Raw genomic sequence first — 16942 nt, forward strand, 5'->3', positions numbered from 1 at the left:
CTAGTGATGTCACCGCTGATGAATGCGCTCTCAGCAGTTCATTCACCAGTGGTTCTCAGCCTGGACGGTAGCATCTGGGGGGGGGGGGGGGGGGATTTAGAAATCTGTAGATTTACATTTTAGACCAGACAACCCCTTTAATCTGGTCACACGCCAGGGAACTGCTGGCCGAACATTCGCCTCCCCAGACACAGAAGTACTCGTCTTGGTAGGGTACTCTAGCTGTTTCCAGAACGAGAGAAAAGAGAAATCTGCTGCAAGACTCCCCAGGCTTTTAATACCTGAAAACATAACGATGAGGCATGGAAATTCCAACGTCCTGATCCTTCTCTAACTTGAAATCTGTTGTAAATGAATTGGAAAGGTCCCCCCCATATACAGGGTCTTTAGATCTAGCTCTATCACGCACTTCAAATCCACATCCAACGCACAAGACGTATTACATAATCAACCAAAAAGTCAGAATTCAAGGCAATATTTACATGCTAGTAAATTACCAGAGTTCAGAGTTCATGCAGTTACCCTCTTATAACACGATAGCATCTTGGTAGAATAGGCCATCACTATACAATCGCTGGGGATCCAACCTCTGGAACTTCCATTGATCTTCAGACACAGGATGCTGCACTTGATTATAACCTTGGCCTGCAGTCACGTTATTTGTCACAGACATCTAGTGATTTCCACTACTCAGGCTTTATGACTATGCTAACACGATATGTGTGCAATGCATTGTTTATACAAAACGGAATTTTACAATTCTATATAATAATATATATATATCTATATAATTCTATATTAACATTTCATCTTTGACTTAATCACGTATATTTACAAGAACCAATCACCCTTATCCGTGCTCATATGCAAACTAATATATAAGGGAGGGAAGTGAAGGGGTGCTGTCGTGGCTCTATAAAAGAGCATTACCGGTACGTAATCCGGTGTTTTCTCTTCGCCACGACAGCACCCACTGAGAGACTTTCAGAGATAGTTATTTGGGGGGGATTATCGTGTTAAGAACTGATCTACCGAAACACAAATCAGTGGAAGCAGATAGATCTAATCTATAGTGACTATAGAAGGTAACAGGCGAAGACCAGGTTGCGGCCTTACATATGAGTTCTATTGGAACCTCTGCTCGCTCTGCCCAGGATGACGCTATCGCCCGGGTTGAATGTGCCTTTACAGTCTCAGGTGGATCTTCCCCTTTAGATGAATAGGCCAGGTATATCGCCTCCCGAATCCATCGAGATAATGTGCCTTTTGTGACACCAGCTCCTTTCCTTTGACCCTGGAAGGAAACAAAGAGAGCCCTGCTCTTGCTCCAGGCGCTAGTCCTGTCTAAGTAAGTCATTACAACCCTTTTCACATCTAAGGTATGGTATTTCTCCTCTTCCTGATTTGTAGGATTATCATAAAAAGTAGGAAGAAGAATTTCTTGAGATCTATGAAATTTAGTACACCTCTTAGGTAGGTAGGAAGGGTCTGTTTTCAGGACGATTCTATCTGGAAATATTGACAGAAAGGGAGGATCTACTGATAGTGCCTGCATGTCACTTACCCTTCTTGCCGATACTAATGCGACAAGAAGAGCAGTTTTGAGAGTAACGTGTTTAATGTGAGCTGAGTGTAGTGGCTCAAATGGGTGACCTGTCAAGGCTTCAAGGACTAGATTAACATCCCAAGGCGGTATGCGGGGAATCTGAACTGGTTCTGACCTCTGGCAGGCTGAAATAAATCTAGTTATCCACCTATCACCCGCTACATTGTGACTATACAATGCCCCTAGAGCAGAGACTTGTACTTTTAAGGTATTAACTGAAAGACCTAAGTCACGTCCTTTCTGGAGAAATTCTAAAATGTTAAGTATAGGAATTTCGTTTGACAAGGCCAATGGATAAAGACTTAGAAACTTCCTCCATACTCTTACATATATAGAAGTAGTGGATCTTTTCCTACTTAATAATAGAGTATTAATCACTTGATCAGAGAAACCCCTTAATTTCAACAATTGCCTCTCAAATTCCAGGCTGTCAACCGTAGACCCTTCACATGAGGGTGGTTGAATGGCCCCTGGAAGAGAAGATCCTGATCCTCTGGGAGAATCCATGGATCTGAGATGGACATAGCTCTGAGCAGGGAGAACCATGGTCTCTTTGGCCAAAATGGGGCAATCAGGATTATATTGGCTTTGTCCTCTCTTATCTTCCTGATTACTGTTGGTAGAAGTATCAGAGGAGGAAAGGCATACGCTTTCTGAAATGTCCATGGTACCTGGAGAGCACCGAGAAAATCGGGTTTGTCGGATTGGAACATTGAAGCGAACTTTTTTAATTGCCTGTTGTCTCTTGTAGCGAAGAGATCTACCTCTGGTAAACCCCATTTTACGGTTATCATTTTGAAGATTCGATGATTTAAAACCCACTCCCCTTGGTGGAGGGTATGGCGACTGAGGAAGTCCGCTTTTGAATTGTCCACTCCTCTGACATGTAGTGCTGATAGAGACAGTAGGTGTTTCTCGGCTATAGTTAGGATGTCTTCGGCTATAGACATGAGTGTTCCTGATCTTGTTCCTCCTTGATGATTGATATACGCTACTGATGTCATGTTGTCTGACAGAATCCTTGTATGTGTTCCGTGTAGCTGCGGAAGGAATTCACAAAGAGCGTGATGGATAGCTTTCAGCTCTCTTATATTAGATGAGTCGTCTGACTCCGTAACCGACCATAGACCTTGGGCTACCTGATCTCTCATATGTGCTCCCCAACCACTAGGACTGGCATCCGTGAATATTGTGTTTGAAGGTTTAACTACCCAGGGGACCCCACTAACCAAGTGATCTGGTTCTAGCCACCAGGATAGAGATTTAATTACGTCTTCAGAAAGGGAAATTTTACCGTCTAGATGACCTTGTAATTTTATTTCCTCATGTAAAATTGCATATTGTAAACACCTTGAATGAAATTGGGCCCATGGTACTGCTGGGATACATGACGTGAAGGAGCCAAGGAGGGACATGCCTTGTCTTAAAGATATTAGAGGTTTATCTATTACCGACTGTACCTTATTTCTTATTGTCAATTGTTTGGATTGTGGTAGGAAACATTTTTGGCTTATGGAGTCTATTATAATTCCCAAGAATGTTTGTCGAGTAGTTGGAAGAAGTCTAGACTTTTCCCAATTCACCAACCACCCTAGCCTCTGCAGGGACGAGACCATATTACACAATCGTTGGTGACATTGTGAAGGGGAACTTCCTACCACTAAAAGATCATCAAGGTACGGAATTATGAGGGTATCTTTTACCCTTAGGTATGACATTACTTCCGACATTAACTTAGTGAATACCCTTGGAGCTATTGATAGTCCAAAGGGCATTGCTGTATACTGAAAGTGTCGTATACGTCCATTCAACACAATCGCCACGCGGAGATATTGTTGATGTTCTATAAAAATTGGCAGATGGTAATACGCATCTTTTAGGTCGAGTACCGTCATAAAACAATGGGGAGACAACAGTTTTATGGTGGATCGGATAGACTCCATTTTAAAGGTTTGATTCTGCAAAAAGGTGTTCAATTTTTTAAGGTTCAATATGGTTCTGAAAGATCCATCTGGCTTTGGGATCAAAAATAGAGGGGAATAGAACCCCTTTTTTTTTTGCTGAAGAAATGGGACTTCCACCAAAACCCCTTTGGCTAGAAGGTTCATTACCTCCTGCTCCAAAGCCTCCTGTTGTAACTGGGTTTTTAAAGAAGTCAATAGAAATGAGTCCGGCGGGACTCGGGAAAATGTTAATTTTAGGCCGAAGGTGATACTATTTGCCCAAATGTTCGAAGTTATTTTCTGCCATTGATCTGAGAAGGAAGACAATCTACCTCCGACAGGCAGATCTGTTCTAACGGGGTTTTTCCTCAGTTTTGTAAGGGCGCTTCCCAAAAAGTGCTCCTCTCTGTCTGGTGTCTCTAGTGGCCCAGCGATCTTGGTTCTTGAAATCCTTCCTCTTGTTAAACATGGGCTTTCGGAACGCCCTCCTATAAGATGGAAGGTAATTATTATTAGGGAAGCCCTTTTTCCTCTCCCCTGCTTTAGTCAGGATCTCGTCCAGCTTAGTACCAAATAGGTACTCACCCTGACATGGAAGACCACACAATTTGGATTTTGTCTGGGGATCGCCTTTCTAGCCCTTAAGCCACAGGGCTCTACGTGCTGCATTAGTCAGCCCCGCCGACTTGGCCGCTAAACGTATTGAGTCAGCAGATGAGTCTGCCAGGAAGGCTGCAGCACCCCTAATTAAAGGTATAGAGGCTCTCAACTTGTCTCTAGAGAGACCGTTTTTAAGTCCTTCTTCCAAGTCACTTAGCCAGACTAGCATGGACCTAGCGGTGCATGTAGCTGACACAGCCGGTTTTAGGGCTCCCGCACAAGATTCCCACGCTCTTTTAAGGAGAGAGTCGGCTTTGCGGTCCAGAGGATCTTGTAGTGAACCTGAATCCTCCACAGGTAGCAGGGATTTTTTAGATGTGGAAGCCACTGCTGCGTCTACTTTTGGGGCTTTTGACCAGGTCGAGAATTCCTCATCATTAAAGGGATAACGTCTCTTTGAAGATGGTGGTAATCCCTTCTGCCCCTGGTTTTGCCACTCTTTTTTAATTAAATTTTTTACTGCTGCTATCACCGGAAAGGAGGGTCTTTTCCTTTCGGACAGCCCAGCGAACATTATGTCCTGCTGTGTTTTAGGGGTCTTAGAATCCTCGATGCCCATAGTGTTACAGACGGATTTCACCAGGTTATCTATACTGTCGGTGGGGAAGCACGTATCTTGATCCTCATCCGAGGAAACATAATCCCTAGAAATATCCGAATCTGCATTCTCCAATTCGGAAGATTGGTCAGATATGGGTGAAACATACTCTCTTGTCCCCTTAGGACGCGTTTCTTTTCCCGAACTATGCAGGGCTTGTAGTTCTTCTCTAATCAACACTCTAATGTCCTCAGATTTAACCGAGGCCTCTTCCCGTAAGGTGGAATCAATGCATGGTTTACAAAGTTTCTTTGTGTAACTATCCGGAAGGGGCTGAAGACATATCGCACACTGTTTGTGTTTCGTTTTTTCAGTACATTTTGCCTAGAGTGTTAGAGAAGAGGGGACAGCAATCAGCTTAATAGGGTAGATGTACACTCACCCCAGTGAAGCGTCTGTGAAGGTACCGGCTGACGAGGAGGAGACTGCAGAGGCTTGCTCTTTTTAGAAGATCCGCTCCGCTTGGAGCGGCTGCTGCTGCTGGTATGGCTGTGAGGAGTAGTTGCGGTGGCCTCAATAGAAGACATCGCAGGGTCCTGTGCCGAATCCATATTGGACGCCGGAGCGTTACTGCCGGCGTCCTTTTCACATGGGGGCCGCCATCTTCTTCCTGTTGAACCCGGAAGTGCTAATCACTTCCGGGTCGCGGCCATATTCCATATGCCCGCGCTGTCACCGGCACCAGCTCCTCCCTCTCCTCGGAAGCTTTATAGCTTATACTTCCGGGGGGCATACTGGGGCTCCACGCCGTATAAACGCTCACCGAGGACGGCGCAGCGTTCCCCAACTACAGCGCTAACTCCCCGCAGACGCTCCGGATGAATTTCTGTGAGCCAGCACTCTCCAGCCCTGGCCTCACAGCGTCTGCCAGCAGAGGGGGGAAGCTGACACCAGGACCCCCGACGCTGCTTCCAGCTCTGGAGCCCTTGCCGTCCTCACAGGTAAACCGCGCAAGCGGCATCCAGGCTAGGCATCCTCTTCTCCGTGGATTCCCATAGGAACAGGAAACCAAACTGTGGGAGCGAGGGGGACCGCCCCTTTTATCTCTCCGTAGGGTTTCCTGTTCCTAGGGGCGGATCCCCTCTCTCAGTGGGTGCTGTCGTGGCGAAGAGAAAAATGGAGACGCTGCAGGTATCAGAATATGGCACAATTTCTTTTTTTAGCGAAGTTTGGAAAAAAAATTTACCACTTAGATAAAAAAAAAAAAAAAAAAAAAGAACCTGCACATGTTTGGTGTCTATAAACTCGTAATGACCTTGAGAATCATAAGGACAGGTCAGTTTTAGTATTTAGTGAACCTAGCAAAAAAGCCAAACAAAAAACAAGTGTGAGATTGCACTTTCTTTGGCAATTTCACCGCACTTGGAATTTTTTTCCTGTTTTCTAGTACACGACATGGTAAAACCAATGGCATCATTCAAAAGTACAACTCGTCCCGCAAAAAATAAGCCCTCACATGGCCATATTGACGGAAAAGTAAAAAAAGTTATGGCTCTGGGAAGGAGGGGAGTGAAAAACGAAAAAAGCTCCGGGGGTGAAGGGGTTAAAGCATGCATCTTCTTGATTCTTCATCTCAGCTAGCATATAAGTGGTCAATCTTTTCAGCATCTGCACAATTAGAATATAATATGCCAAGCATAAGCTCATATATCCAGAAGGGATCTCAGTAGTGTAAGTGGTCATTCACTTCTTATATAACAGATTACAACATAACATGCATGACAAGCTCAGCCTGAGACCCGACAGGTTTTACTAGCATTATAGAAATAATAAAAATGAAAAGCGCAGCAACTCTGATATATGGCATTTTAGTGTTTTAAATTCTCAAAGGTTTCAAGATCTCTGATTGCTATCAGTGAATGGATTCATTGAGGAACTGAAAACTGATCCTAATCCAGAGCTAATCACGCAATGCACAGTTTACAAAGTCCTCGTTTCCTCTTCAAATGAGCCATCCACAAATATCACAGGATCATGGCGATTAATTCCACCACAAATTTGCAAAACTTTACATTAGAAGATGAATATGGAAAATTTCATAACATTGATTAATCTCTTTACTGTATGGTACATTAATAGAAATATGGATAAAAATACAGACTCTACGTATGGTGTCTCTACAACCTCAGACTGAGAATTATAAAACTGTAAAATATACATATTTTGGGTTTACAGGATGACTATCACTTTTTAGGTCTCCAGGAGAAACAAGACAATTGGTGTACAAACATTAAAAGGGCTTGTCCACTACTGGACAACCCCTTACTAATGGCCCCAGGATGCTATATAACCAAGCCCATCGGACCCGAAACGAATTGGGACCGCCCCTGGGTGAGTATAATATAACCTGTTTTTCTTCCCTTGCAGGTTACATCGGGGGCTTATCTACAGCATTACAGAATTTAATTCTTTTTCTTACAGGAATAAGGTACCCCAGGGCCTGGAGTCTCCGCTCCTCCAGACCCTGGGTACCATCCGCACATGAAGCGCTCACTTTACGCATGGTGGACATAGCCAAATGCGTAAAGTGAGCGTTTCAGTGCAATCCTATGGTGACAGAATCGCCGTGAATTCGCAGAAATAATGAACATGCTGCGGATTTTACCGCTATGTGATTCCGCAGTGGGGAAAATCCGCAGCATGGGCACAGCAACTGCGGAATCCCATAGGATTGGAAACGCATAAAAACGCAACGTGGGCACACAGCCTTATGCAAGCTAATTCAATGACAATCCTGAAGTGTTGTGCACAGATGATCAATTTCCTTTGAGTATTTGCAGTGCGTTTTTTTCTGCAGCATGTCAATTCTTTGTGCGATTCTGCAGCTTTTTTACCCATAGACTTCAATTGAGTCAGTCAAATCCACAGCAAAAACGCAGGTATAAAAATGTCTGTTGAGGATTTGCTGAGTTTTTGCTTGCGTTTTACCGGCTTCCTATGGTGTTTCCCATGCTGTCATTGTGTGACAGCGTGGGAAATACCTCTGCAATGGTTCTTATCGGCGGTAACACTACTGCCTGTAAGACCGTCGGTCAGAGCGCTGAGGGATCATGCTGTCAGCGCGACCCCGCAGCTGGGACCCACAGCGGTGACCTGTAGTAAAAAGCTTACAACAGGTCAGCAGGCGTGGGCTGATGAGACTACTCCTCCCATCAAGTTACGTCTGCTGTCACTGATAAGAGTGACAGCAGGTGCCGCTGATGGGAGACGTAGTATCATCTGTCTAAAAGGTAATAAACGTAGCATTCAACTTAACCCCTTAACGACCGCCAATACGCCTTTTAACGGCGGCAGTTAAGGGTACTTAAACCACAGCGCCAGGGGTAGCCGAGACCCCAGAGAACATGATTCGGGGGGGTTTTACTGGCCCCCCGAGTTGCGGTCGCCGGTAATTAACCGTTTACCGGTGGTCGCAACAAAAAAAAAACCACGATTTGCCATTTAATTTCTCTGTCCTCCGATGTGATCGCACATCAGAGGACAGAGAAATGGGGTCCCCGATCGCCCCCCCGACACTCACCTGTCTCCCCCGGTGCTCCTCATGGCTCCCGATGGGCGCCGCCATCTTTTTCCGGGAAAAAAAAATGGTGGGCGCATGCGCAGTGCGCCCGCCGGCCGGCACCCGGAAGATCTTTGAGGTCTCGGCTGCCGGGGGTAGCCGAGACCCCAAAGAACATGATTGGGGTCGGTATTTACCGACCCCTGTTTTGCGATCGCCGGTAATTAACCGTTTACCGGCGGCCGCAAAAAAAACCCCCAAAAAAACAAACAATCGCACATCATAGGACAGAGAAATAGGGGGATCGGGGACCCTGTTATACTTACCGGTGTCCCTGGGTCTTCCTGCTCCCTCTCCTGGCCGCCGGCCTCTTCGTCCGGGAAGAAAAAGGCGGGCGCATGCGAAGTGCGCCCGCCGTGATCTGCCGGCCAGCAGAGGAAGATTTTTCCTCCTGTTTTATTTTGGTCACTGTGAGATCTTCTCACAGTGATTAAAATAATAAAAAAATAGTAAATAACCCCCCCCCCCCCCTTTATGACCCCCTTAGTTAGGAAAAAATAATAAAATAAAAAAAATGTATGTATTTCTATTTTCCAATTAGGGTTAGGTTAGAGCTATGGTTAGAGCTAGGGTTAGAGCTAGGATTAGGGTTAGAGCTAGGGTTGCGGTTAGGGCTAGGGTTAGAGCTAGGGCTAGGGTTAGAGCTAGGATTAGGGTTAGAGCTAGGGTTAGAGCTAGGATTAGGGTTAGAGCTGGGATTAGGGTTAGGGTTGGGGCTAAAGTTAGGGTTAGAGTTGGGATTAGGGTTAGGTTTGGGATTAGGGTTAAGGTTAGGGTTGGGATTAGGGTTAGGAGTGTATGGGGATTAGAAGCAAAAAGAGGGGAGAAGCCAGCACTGCTGAAGGTCAAAACGCAATATCTAAAGTGCACATGCACATAATAAATTCTGACTGTATTTCAAATATGAGATATTTAGCAAATAATTGATCAATTCTTTGAGCTACCCCGCCACTTCACGGCAATCTCATAATGGGGCAGTCCTAACTCTACGTTTTTTATTTACATTGTGCCATTACGGCCTCCTAAATGTATAGAGAGAAAAAAAAAAAAAAGGGACAGACCAACTACATAACATTATATGACAAACTGTACCTGGAGCATTGACACTCCCTTAGTGCCAGGAAGGCGAGCGCGGATAAAGGCCGATCAGGTCCTGTGCGGACATATCAGATCTGGCCTCCACACTGCCAAACCAGCACCAAAGTTAAAGGATGAAACTGGCTGAGACACAGCTGCCTAATTAACTAGAGCCTGAGGCAGGGCAGGGCTGCTGTGTGTGTGTGCACAGCAGCCTATCAATCATAGTGAACCCAGAAAGAATGGCGCATATGACCCAGCGTGCGCGGCAACAGTGGTGGTCAGCCAGGGTTGCGGGGTAGCTCAAAGAATTGATCAATTATTTGCTAAATATCTCATATTTGAAATACAGTCAGAATTTATTATGTGCATGTGCACTTTAGATATTGCGTTTTGACCTTCAGCAGTGCTGGCTTCTCCCCTCTTTTTGCTTGTATTGGGATTAGGGTTAGGTTTTGAGGTTAGGGTTGAGATTAGGGGTGTGTTGAGTTTAGGGTTTTGTTTAGTGTTATGGTTAGGGTTGGGATTAGGGTTGGGGGTGTTTTGGGGGTTAGGGTTGTGATTAGAAATATGGATCGGGTTGGGATTAGGGATAGGGGTGTGTTGGTGTTAGGGTTGGAGTTAGAATTGGGGGGTTTCAACTGTTTAGGTACATCAGGGGGTCTCCAAACGAAACAGCCAACTTTGCGCTCAAAAAGTCAAATTATGCTCCCTCCCTTCTGAGCTCTGCAGCGCCCAAACAGTGGTTTACTCCCACATATGGGGCATCAGCATACTAAGTACTAGTTGGAAAACAACTTTTGGGGTCCAGTTTCTCCTGTTACCCTTGCTAAAATAAAAAAAATGATTTTTTATTTCCACGGCTCTGCATTATAAACTGTAGTGAAACACTTGGGGGTTCAAAGTTCTAACCACACATCTAGAGAAGTTCCTTGGGGGGTCTAGTTTCCAATATGGGGTCACTTGTGGGGGGTTTCTACTGTTTAGGTACATCAGGAGCTCTGCAAATGCAATGTGACGCCTGCAGACCAATCAATCTAAGTTTGCATTCCAAACGGCGCTCCTTCCCTTCCGAGCCCCGATGTGTGCTCAAACAGTGGTCCCCCACACATGGGGTATCAGCGTACTCAGAACAAATTGGACAACTTTTGGGGTCCAGTTTCTCCTGTTACCCTTGCTAAAATAAAAAAAAATGGGGGGCTAAAAAATGATTTTTGGGGAAAAAAAATTATTTTTTGTTTTCACGGCTCTGCATTATAAACTGTAGTGAAACACTTCTAGTTTCCAATATGGGGTCACTTGTGGGGGGTTTCTACTGTTTAGGTACATCAAGGGCTCTGCAAACGCAACATAACGCCCGCAGACTATTCTATCAAAGTCTGCATTCCAAAACATATCTCCTTCCCTTCCGAGCTCTGCCATGCGCCCAAACAGTGCCCCCCCCCCCCACATATGGGGTATCAGCATACTCAGTATAAATTGCACAATAAACTTTGAGGTCCAATTTCTCCTGTTACCCTTGTGAAAGTAAAAATTTGGGGGTGAAAAGATCATTTTTGTGGAATAAATATGATTTTTTATCTACATGGCTCTACATTATAAACTTCTGTGAAGCAGTTGGGGGTTCATAGTGCTCACCACACATCTAGATAAGCTCTTTGGGGGTCTAGTTTCCAAAATGGGGTCACTTGTGGGGGGTTTCTACTGTTTAGGTACATCAGGAGCTCTGCAAATGCAACATGACGCCCGCAGACCATTCCATCAAAGCCTGCATTTAAAAACATCACTACTTCCCTTCCAAGCCCCGATGTGTGCCCAAACAGTAGAACCCCCCCCCCATATATGGGGTATCAGCGTGCTCAGGACAAACTGGACAATAAATTTTGGGGTCAAATTTCTCATGTTACCCTTGAGAAAATAAAAAATTGCGAGCTAAAAAATCATTTTTGAGGAAAAAAAAAGGATTTTTTTATTTTCATGGCTCTACATTATAAATTTCTGTGAAGCACTTGGGGGTTCAAAGTGCTCACTAAACATCTAGATAAGTTCCTTAATGGGTCTAGTTTCCAAAATGGGGTCATTTGTGGGGGTTTTTCCCACTGTTTCGGCACATCAGGGGCTCTCCAAACGCGACATGGCGTCTGATCTCAATTCCAGCCAATTCTGCATTGAAAAAGTCAAACGGAACTCCTTCTCTTCCAAGCTCTGCCATGTGCCAAAACTGTGGTTTACCCATATGGGGTATCGGCGTACTCAGGACAAATTGCACAACAACTTTCGTGGTCTAATTTCTCTTGTTACCCTTGTGAAAATAAAAATTTGGGGGCGAAAAGATCATTTTTGTAGAAAAATGCGATTTTTTATGTTCACAGCTCTAAGTTATAAACTTCTGTGAAGCACCTGGGGGTTCAAAGTGCTCACCACACATCTAGATAAGTTCCTTAAGGGGTCTAGTTTCCAAAATGGTGTCACTTGTGGGGGGGTTTCCATTGTTTAGACACATCAGGGGCTCTCCAAACGCGACATGGCGTCCGATCTCAATTCCAGCCAATTCTGCATTGAAAAAGTCAAACGGTGCTACTTCTCTTCCAAGCCCTGCCATGTGCCAAACAGTGGTTTACCCCCACATATGGGGTATCGGCGCATTCAGGAGAAATTGCACAACAAATTTTGCGGTTCATTTTCTCTTTTATATACTTGAGAAAATAAAAAAAATTGGTTCTGAAGTAAAATGTTGGCAAAAAACGTTAAATGTTAATTTTTTCCTTCCACATTGTTTCAGTTCCTGTGAAGCACGTAAAGGGTTAATAAACTTCTTGAATGTGGTTTTGAGCACCTTGAGGGGTGCAGTTTTTAGAATGGTGTCAAGTTTGGGTATTTTCTGTCATGTACACCCCTCAAAGTGACTTTAAATGTGAGATGGTCCCTAAAAAAATGGTTTTGTAAATTTTGTTGTAAAAATGAGAAATCGCTGGTCAATTTTTAACCCTTATAACTTCCTAACAAAAAAAAAATGTTGTTTCCAAAATTGTGCTGATGTAAAGCAGACATGTGGGAAATGTTATTTATTAACTATTTTGTGTGAGATATCTCTCTGATTTAAGGGCATAATAATTCAAAGTTTGAAAATTGAAAAATTTTAAATTTTATTGCCATTTTTCCGTTTTTTTCATAAATAATCGCAAGCAATATCGAAGAAATGTTACCACTAACATGAAGTACAATATGTCACGAAAAAACAATCTCAGAATCAGGGGGATCCGTTAAAGCGTTCAAGAGTTATAACCTCATTAATGACAGTGGTCAGAATTGTAAAAATTGGCTCGGTCATTAAGTAACAAATTGGCTCTGTCACTAAGGGGTTTAAGTATGTATTGCAGGAAGGTTTATTGTAGTATGAACAAAACATTTCGGTCCGTAGCGACGCTATTATGGTTTGTGAACCTAACCTTAGCACCTTCCCTTTCCTGTAGTTGTGCTCACGCTGTTTTTTCTATACGTAGTGTCATCTGCCGGCGCCTGTGCTCACAGTTGAAAAAAAAAAAGTTAAATAATTACATACACATTCAAATAAAAATACATTAAACTCACCTAACACCAAATTCCCGATGCCCTCGTCTCCATGAAAAAATATAAGATAATAAACCAACATATACTCACCTGTCCACCATAGTCCAAGTAATCCTGAGCGTCCCACGGTGATCTCATGTGTAGAACAGTCACATCGGGAGATGTGACTGCTCTATCCTACCGCCAGCGATACTCTGCAGGAGCGATTACCTCCTCTCAGTGTATCACTGAGCTGCAGTAAGAGACTTCACCGTAGTTCATCCGCTGCTCTCACTTACGGCACCGTTGCGTGAGAACTTTCTCATGCAACAGTGGTGCCGTAAGGGAGATCACCAAAGCTGATCAGCTGATGAACTCCGGTGACCTTTCTCACCGCAGCTCAGTGCTATACACTGCGGGAGCGATTACCTCCTGTCAGTGTATTGCCGGCTGTCTTTGAGAGCAATCACATCAGTGACTGCTCTCAAAGTGATCAGGATCGTCGTGGGACCTTATGGATTATCTTCTCTGCAGAAGGTGAGGAATACTGTGGTTTATTATTTCATTTTTGTTGAGGGAGACATTTTGGTGGATTAGGCGTTTGGCGAGTATGGTTTAATTAAGATTTATTAAAGGAGTCTGTGTCATTATTTCAAATAAAGGACTTTATTCTGGATGTCTGTATTTTTATACAATATCACTATGGGGTTACTAATAGATAGGTGTCTTATAGACGCCTCTCCATTATCAACCAGTAGGCTTGACGTCACCTGAGAGTAGAAAGGTGACATCAACCCCACAAATATGAACAACACTTGCCACCGCTACAGGGCAAGTGGGAAGAGCGAGGCTAAGCATCAGTTTTGTCAAATTTTATAGAAGCGCCATTTCATGGGCGGCTGAGAGCTGATATTTTTAGTCTGGACGGTCCAAGAAATGACCGCAGTCTCGCAGAGCATCGCGAGCATCGGTAACGCTGCGTGGGACGCCGGAAGGTAAGAATATTGCGATTTTTTATATTTTTATTATTTTTAACCTGGGTTGTGTTGTGTATGCGTCTTCGCAGCAGAACACCGCTGCGAAGACGCATACACAACAGGTGCACATAGCCTTGACGGGTCCGTCAGAAAAACGGGCCCAGTGCACCCTTTTTTTTTTTTTTATAATCTGCACAGGATCCGTCTTTTCAACATTTTAACGGATCCTGTGCAGATTGTAAAAACGGCTAAAACTGTCTGCTACGGGAAAGGGTGAAATGGGTTTCTAAGACTTTAACATTGATGACCCATCCTTAGAACATGCTGACTATGGCACTGGCCAGTGTCAGGACAAGGGCTGTGAGTCAGTAAGCCAAACCTCCGACTCCACAGCACTGGTCACTACTGAGCATGGACATAAAGTGCGGCACAGATTCATCTCAACTAAAAGCCGAGATCCTTAGACCAGGAACAGAACATACATTTATACAACATTTTGTAACTTTCCCAAATTCTTATGTAAACATTTATAGCACATATATTTTAGGAGTCAGACTGTCCACTTTATACCAACTCTGACTCCACAGCCCTGGTATCAGTAGTAGTAACGCTGTGTGTGCAGGCTTGCAGAATAAACACCGTAAAAAACTAAAACAGCACTGCGGTCCCTGGGAATCTCCTGTATTCTACAACATGTCAGTGGCAGAGGTATAACTAGTGGCAAGGGCAAAATATCATTAGCGCAACCTGGGGCCTGTGAGGTAAGGAAGCCCAGGTCCCATCCCAAAGCAAGTGGAATTATCTATTATGACGAACGATTGGGATGCAAAGTGCCCATGTATTGTTTTTGCACAAGGGACCTTTTTCTGCCTGTCTCCATTGCTGTCTAGGGACACTAGCGCCTGGAAATATCCCCCTGAAGCATGAAGTCCCCCATACTTCAGATGCCAAAGGGATAGTGATGACGGTGAGCAGCAGCTGTAACAACACGTCCAACAGACAGGAGGGCGACCATCAGCTAAAATACCACAGCTCATCTGCAGAGAACAAGACTGAACAAGAAAAAGACAATCATACCACTACTACCCAGCCGCCGACATAACCGGGCAAGTCCAGATGTCCCCGATGCCAGGCATCAAGATATGGCACAATCAAAGCAGAAAGAAAACACTTCAGACAACTCCCATCCACAATGAGGCATGTTCCTAATTACAGACACTTCCAATTATTATGTAACCGCAGCTATGTGATGTCCTAGTAATTATTATGTAACCGCAGATATGTGATGTCCTAGTTTGTCTGCCAGTATGTGTATGGAGCCCGTGTGTACAGCCAGATCCCACTATACGTGACGTCATTGGAGATATTGTCTATTACTATGGGATGATTGAAAAATATTTAGATTATCCTTCCTGTATGTGATAATTGAGAATATATATATATATATATATATATATATACACACACACACACATACATGCATATATCATTAAACACTACATAGTAATGAAATATATATATTTTATTACTATGTAGTGTTTAATGATATATGCATGATATATATATACATACATACACAAACACACACACACACACATACACACACACACTCACACTAGGGTGCATATATCATTAAACACTACATAGTAATTAAAATATATATGTATATATAAACTCAATCATCACATAGTAATAACATATATATATATATGTGTATATATATGCATGTGGAGATATTATATATATATATATATAGTGCACATACACACTGAGGCGCCTGCAGTGACTAGGACACGTCCCCCCGCAGGCACTGCACCGTCAGTGGTACACGGTATAACGCTAGCTGGGTGTCCGCGGTGTTGGAAGCACAGGCAATGACAATTCCAGACGAGACAACATTTGGACGATGTACGTACGGTGTTCATCCCTTGTCCCGAATGTGAAGCGACTCCGGAGCTCTGGGTCGGGATAGGTCCCGGGAGCACTTCCGGTTCCGGAGCCCACGGACTTCTACAAGACACGGCGGCGAATAAGCATAGCGCATGCGTATTAGTCCTTAGCCGTAGCTTGCGAGTCTTGCCCATGTCCCGCCGGGAGCATTACATTGCGCATGCTCTGATAACGGATCGGCTGAAGTGACGAAGAAGGTCATGTGCGTGCTGCACGATTACTCCGCGCGGTTCCCTTCATGTGTAGTGAGTGATGTGCAGAGTCAGTAAAACTCAGCTGAACATTTACATAAAAAAAACTGCAAAAATGCCTAGTGTGAGCTTAGCCTAAGAGGTAAACATGTCAGGAAACGCCAGCATTTTTATCCTAAAGTGTATTTTTTAGCGTTTTATGGTTGTTTCCTGAACAAATAGTGTATTGTTTTCTCAGTTTTCAGGAGGAAAAAATTTAAAATTCACACGGTGCTTTTTTTCCAGTTTTTTTTTTTTTAAATGCGTTGCCTTTTTTTCAACCACAGCATGTAAATTGTGTTTTTCTGTTTTTTTTATCCAACTAAATACCTAAATATAATTGCATAAAACAATCACGTAACATATATGCGTCGTATTTCATGCGGAAAAAAACCGCAAAAAGCATTATGTGACCAGATCCTTATTTGACTTTTTTTGGGGCGTCTTTTCTTCTGGCAATTTCCAGGCATTTCTTTTTTACCTCCATGTAACCTGCTAAGCGGTTTTACAGGCGTCTCCTGGGAGTCTTTTGAGCCTTTCCATTGACTTATAAATATGGAGTGTCTTCAGAATGAAGGATTCCTGAACAATGATCTGCTTACTTGCTTAAGCCATATGGCATGTTTGGAAACTTGGGCTTAAAGACACTCAAAAGCCTGAACAGCAAGTGGTTTTTACATAGAAATGCCTATGATGAGAGTTTAGTCAACTCTCCTTCAGGCAGGTTTTGGAGAACACTCACCTGAAAAAAAAATAATGTAAATGTCTTTTTTTTCCATTTTTTTGCAGAGTT

General features: G+C 43.7%; 1 protein-coding gene across 2 annotated transcripts in view; it reads right to left on the reverse strand.

Moving 5' to 3' along the window:
• SPECC1L (sperm antigen with calponin homology and coiled-coil domains 1 like) overlaps window positions 1-16109 on the reverse strand; it is an 82445-nt gene extending 66336 nt beyond the window's left edge. Inside the window, exon 1 of one of the 2 annotated variants that reach the window (XM_077293743.1) lies at window positions 15886-16109. The gene's annotated coding sequence lies outside the window, so the exon portion shown is untranslated. The remainder of the gene's footprint in view (window positions 1-15885) is intronic. The other variant, XM_077293757.1, reaches the window with a different exon arrangement.
• Between the last annotated feature and the right edge of the window lie 833 nt (window positions 16110-16942).

This window comes from Ranitomeya variabilis, chromosome 1 (genome assembly GCF_051348905.1).
Source record: "Ranitomeya variabilis isolate aRanVar5 chromosome 1, aRanVar5.hap1, whole genome shotgun sequence".
NCBI lineage: Eukaryota > Metazoa > Chordata > Amphibia > Anura > Dendrobatidae > Ranitomeya > Ranitomeya variabilis.